Source organism: Podarcis pityusensis, assembly GCF_964106645.2.
Source record: "Podarcis pityusensis genome assembly, chromosome: 6".
Taxonomy (NCBI): Eukaryota; Metazoa; Chordata; class Lepidosauria; order Squamata; family Lacertidae; genus Podarcis; species Podarcis pityusensis.
The window spans coordinates 88,452,135-88,461,765 of NC_138030.1; the positions used below are offsets into that span (position 1 = coordinate 88,452,135).

The 9,631-nt window shown below is 38.9% G+C and overlaps 1 long non-coding RNA gene across 2 annotated transcripts; it reads left to right on the forward strand.

Annotated features, from left to right (window-relative positions):
- The first annotated feature begins 630 nt into the window (after nucleotides 1–630).
- LOC308480639 lies at nucleotides 631–8,985 on the forward strand. Of its 2 annotated transcripts, none has more exons than XR_013988167.1 (2): nucleotides 631–770; nucleotides 6,976–8,985. It is a non-coding gene; the product is annotated as an uncharacterized lncRNA (long non-coding RNA). The 2 variants fall into 2 exon arrangements; XR_013988168.1 differs by lacking the exon at nucleotides 631–770 and adding an exon at nucleotides 5,537–5,912.
- Nucleotides 8,986–9,631: the final 646 nt, after the last annotated feature.

The following is a 9,631-nucleotide window of genomic DNA, read 5'->3' on the forward strand; positions in this document are numbered from 1 at the left end:
TACGTTGCACTCTCCCTGCTGTGCAGTAATCAGGAAAAAAACTGGGTCTTCCAACACAAGAAACAAGGGTGGGACAAGTTTCAAGGTACTCTGCTGAACCCAGGGCCAGCCCAAGGCATTTCGACGCCTGAGGCAAACCACAAAATGGCACCTCTCCCCCACCAGGGAAGGAGTGACTGAAGCTCTACGTCAGGAACAAGCAGAAAACAAAGATCTACACTGGGATTTGACGGCCCTGTGGATCCTGCTGCCAATTGCTGCACCTTGCCTCATGGGTGGGCAGCCCTAGCTGAACCGCCTTTAAACTATAAGCTATAGACCCTATTACAACTGTGACAGATTGACATTATGCAGCGGCACATGGATAATATTTATTATTATCGAACAACCAAACAAAAATAATAAATGGAATGACAAATTTGTACAAACACACACTCCCTCCCTCTCCCAAAGCTTGCCACATTGCCTTGACGTTCTGATTGCTGTGAGATTCCTGCATTGTAGGGGGTTGGACTAGATGACCCCAGGATCCCTTTTCCAACTCCTATGATTCCCTTTTCCAAAGGGGAGAGAGGGGCTGTTCTCAATTAGAATAGTCCCTCCCTCTTTCACTCTTTCTATGCCGGTGTTATCCAATGAGAAGAGAGATGACTTGTTCTAATTCGGCTGCTGGGAGAGAGAAAAGTCCCCATTGGTCAAGCTGGGACGGGCAGAGCAAGGGATGGGCTTTGCATGCGGGGCAGTCAGACAAAGGAGGGAAAGGAAAGTAGGTAAGCGGTTGGGGGGCTTAAGTGGGGGGAAGGGGAAGAAAATGGAGAGGAAAAGGTGGGAATGGCTGCATGCGAGGCCAGAAAAGAGTGGGAAAGGGGTTAGAAGAGAGGGGCAGGCGGGTAGTTTGCCTTCCCTGAAATGGGTTATTATTATTATTATTATTATTATTATTAATTCTTATATACATTCATTCATTCCCCACTCCTCTGGCTGGGTTTCCCACGCAACTTTATTCTTCTTATCATAAGTTGAACTTGTTAAGTCGCTTTTATCTTGCAATCCAGAGTGACTCGCAAAACCTGGAGTGCAAAATCTGGAGCCAGGGCATTTTGGAAAAAAAAGAGGATATGGCTGCATGTGGAGCCAGAAAGGAGGGAGAGGGTTTAGAAGAGAATGGGATGATAACAACAACAACAAGAACTTTTATTTATTTATACCCCACCCATAATAATAATAATAATAATAATAATAATTGTATTTATACCCTGCCCCTCTTGCTGGATTTCCCATGTAACTTTATTCTTCTTACCATTTGTTAAACTTGTTAAGTCGCTTTTTATCTTGCAATCCAGAGCGACTCGCAAAACCGGGTGCAGAAAACCTGCCTTGTGTGGGGTTGGTCTAGATGACCCCCGGGGGTCCCCTTCCCATGACTGCAATCCCGCGACCCCCTATGGGGGGTGGGAAATGTGTGGTTTTCTGCTTGGTTCTGTGCAATTAACTCCAAACGGTAATTTCTCGTGAGCCGCCCTGTGATTTTAGGATGAAGGGTGGTATATATAAATCCCAAGAAACAAAAAATGATGTCAAACCATTGTTTTGTCCCATAAACCAGCCAAGGTAGGGGCAAAAGCTGGTTTTGCAGTGTTGCTCTTGCCAAACCGCAGTTTGCCTTCCAAGTTAAATTGTTATTTACCGTATTTTTCGCTCTATAAGACGCACCAGACCACAAGACGCACCTAGTTTTTGGAGGAGGAAAACAAGAAAAAAAATATATTCTGAATCTCAGAAGCCAGAACAGCAAGAGGGATCGCTGTGCAGTGAAAGCAGCAACCCCTCTTGCTGTTCTGGCTTCTGGGATAGCTGCGCAGCCTGCATTCGCTCCATAAGACACACACACATTTCCCCTTACTTTTTAGGAGGGAAAAAGGGAGTCTTTATAGAGCAAAAAATTCGGTATTTAATTCATACACCGCCTTTCAAACCTGAGATCACAAGGCGGATCTCAACATAAACAAAAAACAGAAACAGGAAATGCATTGAAGAAGGACAACAAACCAATAATCTAACCCCATGCCCTTTTCTCCCATTCGGTTACCTTTATAAATTTAAAAAATAAAATGGCAGTTGCATCTCCCTCCCCGGCAGCCATTTTGGGACAGAACAGCACAAAATGGATGCAATGAAGCCATTGTTCCTGCCAGCCCAAAATCCCTAGTAGTGACAATGGTCACAATGCAGGGGGGATAAAAATCAATGATTATTATTTTTTTAAAGGGGGGAAAAAATCAGATTTTTTAAATTTAAATCGGATTTTTTTTTTAATTTAAATTGGATTTTTAAAATAAAATTCTTTTGGAGGAAAAATCTTTCCAAAGATAGTTTTCTATTTAAGTCACATTATAGTCCAAAGGCTATAATGAAAAGAAGGGTTTAAGTTTTTCATGGGTGCTAAAACTCAGTCTGAGGGTTTTTTTTATTAAAAAAAAAATTAACCACATCAGTTAACAAACGTGGATACATATGCTGTGATGTTATTGTTTTAATTAAATAAATTGTTCTCAAGGAAAGGATTATTTTCCCCCTTCTGATAAAGTGCCGCAGAAAAGTTCTCCAAATATAAACAGTTAACTTATTAAACCTCACGATAATTTCATAATTATGTCTATGTATTTCTAATAGTATAACCAAATCAGTATTTAAAAAAAATATAACTGTAAAAACTACTCTGAAAGTTTAGTATTCCAATAATGAAACGATCATCTGGTTGTAAATATTAAGATTATACCAGCAAGAATGAGTCTTTCTGTAAAAGAATGATTTAAATCAAGTCTTACTGACTAGTGATTTAAATCGATTTGATTTAAATCAGATCTACCCTGTGGCCCACAATACTTTCTCAAATGGGACCACGAACCCCACAATTATTATTATTGGGGCTCTTTGCAGTTGCCATATGAGTTTGTTCATTTGTTCAGCCTTTATGGGCATAATTTAAGACCAAAAAAAATGCAAAAGGGACAGAAAACAAGCGAACCATCCATAAAACATTCACAATCCAGACATATTAAACACATAAAATATAAAAGAATTTGTCAGCAGAATAGGGAGGACACTCGGGAGAGCAGGCCATTTTAAAAAGGGAGTCACAGGAAAATTTATTAGATTTATATAACTCCTAAAATCTCAGGGCGGTTCACAGGATAAAAACAGAAAGACTCATTCTTGCTGGTATAATCTTAATATTTACAACCAGATGAAGGTTTCATTCCCCAGAGTGGCTGGGGAAACCCAGCCAGATGGGTGGGGTATAAATAACATTATTATTATTATTATTATTATTATTATTATTATTATTGAATAATAAATTTTCAGAATAGTTTTTACAGTTATATCAAAAAAATACTGATTTGGTTATACTATTAGAAAAACAAAGACAGGTAATTAGGAAATTATTGTTTATATTTGGACAACTTTTCTGCTTTACTTTATTGGAAGGAGAACAATAATCATTTCCTTGAGAACAATTTAAACAATTTATTTAACTAAAGCAATAACATTATAGCATATGTATCCATGTTTGTTAACTGATGCGGTTAAACGTTTTGTTTTTTTTAAAAACAACGTAGACGTGAGTTTTAGCACACATGAAAAACTTAAAACAAATCCTTATTTCCTGATGAATAGCCTTTGGACTATAATGTAACTTAAATAGAAAACTATCTTTAGAAAGATTTTTCCTCAAAAAGCGTTTTATTTTAAAAATATGATTTAAATTTAAAAAAAAATGTTTGTTTGTTTTTTTAAATCATTGGTTTTTATCCACCCTGATGGTAAACTTTACATTGCGGAGAACACTTTCTTCTCCCTGATACCTAGTTTTCTGTGTACAGGGATATTATTGATAATAATTAATGGGGAAAAGGAAATAAGTCATGTCGACCCAAACCAGACACACTTTGTTTTAAAGTTTAAAAATAACATGATTTTTAGTTGCTGTACTTGGCTCTGGTCTGGCTGAATGCACAAGAGAGGCATGCAATATTTACATTACTGAAACATATTTACATGAAGTTGTATCCGAGACCGACTAATATTTACAGGCTGGTTCTGAGGCAGCAACACTTGCTGCTCTCACAGTTAAAACTCACTTCGAATGTAAAAGACTTTAGCCTGAAAAAAGGAGACATTTTTGTAAACCAAGAAAACTTTTAATAAAAATGATTATTATTACTTTCTTAAAAACAAAAAACCTCACACAACAGTTGAATGTAAAAGAGTCTGCAGCCTGAAAAAAAGAGACAACGCCTGTGCTTTTGTAAACCAAGATAATATTTAATAAAAAATACTGTTATTATTACTACTTTAAAAAAAACAACAACAACCTCACAACAGTTGAATGTACAAGAGTGCAGCCTGGAAAAAAAGAGACAACACATGTACTCTTGTAAACCAAGATAATCTTTAATAATAAAAAAAAATACTGTTATTATTATTACTTAATTTTTTGAAAGAAACCTCACAACAATTGAATGTAAAAGACTGCAGCCTAACAAAAAAAGAGACAATGCATGTGCTTTTGTAAACCATGAAAATCTTTAATAAAAAATACTGTTAATATTATTTTTTTAAAAAAACCCTCACACAACAGTTGAATGTAAAAGAAGAGTGCAGCCTGAAAAAAGAGACAACGCCTGTACTTTTGTAAACCAAGAAAATCTTTAATAAAAAAATAATTATTTATAAAAACCCTCACACAACAGTCGATAACAACTAACGAAAAAAACCTGACTCAGTTTATGTCCCCGCAACATTCTATGCTACAGCATTAACCCTTTCCGTAGTATTTTGAATGCACCATTGTCACAGATTTTGCCACTGCCAGGCATTTGTTGGTCATGGGCAGTGAAGCGCATTGATTGAATTCTCTTAGGGCATATCTAGCAAATACTTTAGAAAATATTCTGAGCTTCCCAAAGAATATTGGAATATTTGCGATAAGGCTACATTTTAATATTTTAATGTTTCAATATTTTAATGTTGTATTTTAATTTTGCTTTTAAGTTGTAATCATTCAACTTGTTTTTATTATTGCTTGTTAGCCGCCCTGAGCCTGGCCTTGGCTGGGGAGGGCGGCGTATAAATAAAAATTATTATTATTACAGTGGTGCCCCGCAAGACGAATGCCTCGCAAGACGGAAAACCCGCTAGACGAAAGGGTTTTCCGTTTTTGAGTTGCTTCGCAGGACGAATTTCCCTATGGGCTTGCTTCGCAAGACGAAAATGTCTTGCGAGTCTTGAGATCTTTTTTTCGCTTCCCCCCCCCCCCTTTATCTAAGCCGCTAAGCCTTTAATAGCCTTTTAGCAGCTAATCCGCTAAACCGATAAGCCTTTAATAGCCGCTAATAGCGCTAATCCGTTAAGCCGCTAATAGGGTTGCTTCGCAAGACAAAAAAACCGCTAGACGAAGACACTCGCGGAACGGATTAATTTCGTCTTGCGAGGCACCACTGTATTAAAGAGTCTCTCGTTGACTTCCGCTTCCTGGTCTCTACTTTCCCCAATATTTTAATCTATCCGTCTCCGTCCCATGGATGCAAAGCAGTCCGTTTTATCCCGATGCGCTTCGTCGGCTGTCGCACCCATTGATTTGCGGGAAATTTGGCCGCGACCTTGACTTTCTGCGTAACGCAAGACAATAATCTGATGTGACAATTATTGGCAAGTCTTCGAAAGGCTCTTAAGACAAGAAATGTGCTTGGCTCCCATTGCCACCCCCTTGTAATATTACTTAGCAGAATCCACCAGTGGCATTTAAATTACGAGCTATGTGTTAAGGTTAAATAAACGGATGGGCAAGCGATCGTTTTAAAATGAAAGGTGCTGATTTTCGGAAGACGAGCCATCTGTGAAACATTCAGGTGGGAAATACTTCTTTGTGGCTTACTGACCTTATAGCACTAAGCAAGGGAAAGAGAAGGAAACTTGCTTAATATAGAAAAGGTGCAGGACAGAAGCAATTGTCCTAATGTGCATCTGATATAGGAGGAAATTAGCAGCTGGCCAGAGGTTAGTCAATCAAGTGTACATTCAAAGGACTCAACCAAGCAGCAGTGTCAGGTGGGAGATTTTAGTCAATGAAAGGTTGAGCCATCTATAGAGCACCCAAAGGGTGGAAACGAAGTTCTGTAAATTAGACTTGTCTCTCAAAAGTGGCAATCAAAAGCTAGACTTCAACTCCCTTCCTTAAAAATGTTTCAGGACTGAAGCAAATCCGCGTTTGATGTATCTTTTATCATTTCTATGATTTATTTATATATTGGATTATTCCGAGAAGGACTGAAAGGATTTGATCTCTCCTGTTGGCAGGAAAATGAATTAATAAATTATAGCCCACTTAACTGGAAATCATCTGTCTCCTGTCCAATTTCCAACGGAATTAGCCTCCCTGCTTTGACTACTCAAAGTTTTTCTCTCATATGTGTGTGTGACGTTACTGGTGTTCTGGAAGAACTTTCCTTTTTACTGACCAAAAGGAACCTAGCCAATTAGATAGCTTCTATGTGCTAGATTTTTTTTAATGCAAATTTAATTAAGCTTTTAAATGTTTAAACTTAATTGATCACCAAGTGATCAGCGTCACACCATTGGCCCTATTGATGTTTTGAATTTTTAACAGTGTAATCTAATGTAAGCCTCATTGGGCTTACTTCCAGGTAGGTTTGTATAAAAGTTGGTATGTCACCAGCATACCTCCATTTGACTTAAAATGAATTACTACAAGGCAATATTGAATGGCCGTGGTTGGGCAAAACATCCTTATCAGGGATAGCTTACGTGGCGTCCGCCAGATGCTACGGTTTCCATCGTCTTGCCCAATTCTGGCTGGAGCTAATGGGAATTTTTAGTCCCAATAAAAACTGGAGGAAGACACCACATCTACCTCTAAAAGCTATTATGTATTTTATTATATTTTTTAATTAGACACTGCTGGAATCCACTGGCTGAAACATGATATGTCCTCCATTGTGACAACTCCTACTGCTGGTTTTACCACCAGGAAAATGTGGTAAGAGCAACTCTTTCAGGTGAGCAAAGGGAGAGGGGACGGGTTATTGTGCAACAGGAAATTGTTGGATTATTTAGAATGTGCACGTACATCATTATATTTAGCTTACACATCAGGAAAGAGTTGAACAGTTTTGAGTGCTCCGACATTTTTTATTTTAGATTACAGATTTTACAGTAAATAATTACAGTTTTTAATACCTGTAGCTCTGTGTTCTGTCCCTGTCCAATCTGGAAATGAGGTAGCCAATGTTTATAAGTTTGCCAATTAGAGGAAATCTTGAGACAGGAAAGTTTGACACTCATGCCAGGAATGAGGTGTATTCTTAATTCAATTGGCCTTGAATTATGAGTAGACTTACTTCTGAATAGACATGTTTGGAATTGAATCCTGCGTTGGTAAGACTCTTCAGTGCAACTGAACTGGGCCTCTTGATGGGCCACTAAATACTTTATTTACTTTGAAAAGACTCCCCTTGTATCACATAAACACAGAACAACAAGACAACGACCTATCCCCCAAACAGCATACAAATCAATATGGCTAATCTGACGCAACAACCTGCCCCTGCCACCCTGCTGCCCCTCACACACGCACACAAATCACAATGCAACCAACCGAACACAACCAGCTATGGTCTGGACTCTCCAGTCTCTCGCAGAGCTAATAAAAGTGAATAAACGAACTGTGGAAAAGACTATGAACTGAAAGAGGAGTCACTGTATGTACTTTTCCTTGTTTATTTGTTTTGTAACAAGAAAATCTTTAATAAAAAACTTTTTTAAAAAAAAGAAAGAAAAGACTATTCAAAAAACAAACACCATGCAAAGCAGCAGGGAACACTTCAGAGTGAAATCACACAGTCAACACAACACAGTACTTAACAGCCTGTTGTATTTGTATCTAGACTTCAGCAGAGGGGAGCCAATTCTGCTTCCGCGAATGCATGATGGCCCCAGACATTGCTAACTTCACCCCCCCATGTGTTTGTAACGATTTTGAACCCTAGGGGACCATTCCTCCCCAATCAGGGATGGAACTAATCTGTTATTTCGAAATAATCTATTTTTCAAAAGATTGCTCTCAAGGCCGGTTTAAATACATGAAGCAAAACGGCTTCTCTTGAAGGCTCTTTTGACAGGACACCTTCAGTCGGTCCAGCTCCTTGCTGCCCTCTCCACAAGATGCTCATGGCAGCAATTTCAGTTGTCATCTGCCCCATATTCAGTGAAGCAATATAGTGTGTGAAGACAACCCAGTCCAATTTATCTTCTCCCCATTCTGTCCTAGGTTTAAAATCTCTTTTTTGACCTGTTGTCGCAGCCCTAAAGTCCATCCCCTCATCTACCAGGAGGAGGAGGCACAGATCCGGGTGCCTCCAGAACAAAGGGGCGGATGGTATCTGCTCTGTTTCATCACGTGACAAATGACCGGCACCGATGGGAAATTGTTGCGGTGACAGAGAATCGGGGTCTTTGGGAAAGAAGCAGGCAGGTCGCCGATTCAAGAAGACTTGAGTAGCGTCCCTTTTGAAGAAGAAAAACCATCTTGTCTCTTCTCTCTGATTCATTTAGCCACTTGATTCTGCCATTAATTTCTCAGTCAAGAAGCCTAACCAGCAAAGGCATCATGTCCTTACCACCTTCCTTGCTGCTACTGAAGTGAAAACGTAGCGCCGAGTCAGTTTGGTGCTTTAGTTAGAGCAGGGCCCACCAATTTAGCACCGATGGGTGTGCATGTATTTGCAGAGACTTTCCACTGAAATTAGGCTTGAAACAAGCGTTTCTGGGTAGCAAATAGAATAGGTTGCGGTGTGTGGACATCCTTGCTTTATGATGTAGTGCCCACATCTATAAAAAGAAAACTATTGTAACCACTAGTTTGTGACATTTTGGTTGATCCTAATAAAGGTATTTATAAACTTACTCTGGCTTTTGGGTTTTTCCCTCTAATGGATCAGTCAAAGTAACTAGAATTATTGAACTCATTCCACAGTTAAAAATAGTTGCATGCCCTTCGTTATATGAAGGCATGCTGACTTGCAGCTGAAACCTATGCATGTCCATTCAAAGGGTATGTCCTATTGCAATCACTGCTGCTGATCTCAAAGCAAATATGCGCAGGATGATAGCTGTGTCTTTAAGGAACAGCCGCAAAGAGGAAGAAAGTTATTTTACATCTTTTACTATCATTTCTCAGTCACACTTCAGGCACCTACAAAATCCCATAAGACTGGAGTTTTAGTTACTATTTTAAATTGGGAAAGGATGGGAAAATGAGGGTGTGAGGTACTTTGATACCTCCTCTGATCTTTACCTTCCTTGACCTATTCATCTCAAAGAATAAATTCAGCAGCGTAAAATGCTCTCCCCATTTAATTTATGTAGTACTTTGCAATTAATAGCTTGCCACTAGGATTGCTGCTGCTGCTGATAGCTTTAGGAAAGCAGGCATCCCTCATCCTCCAGGCTTTGACTTGATATAATCCCCTCCTGGTATTTTATAGTAAAATGTAAACAAAAGCCACACCTTGATCAACAGCAGTAGATAGCCTAAACAAATGCAGCTTCA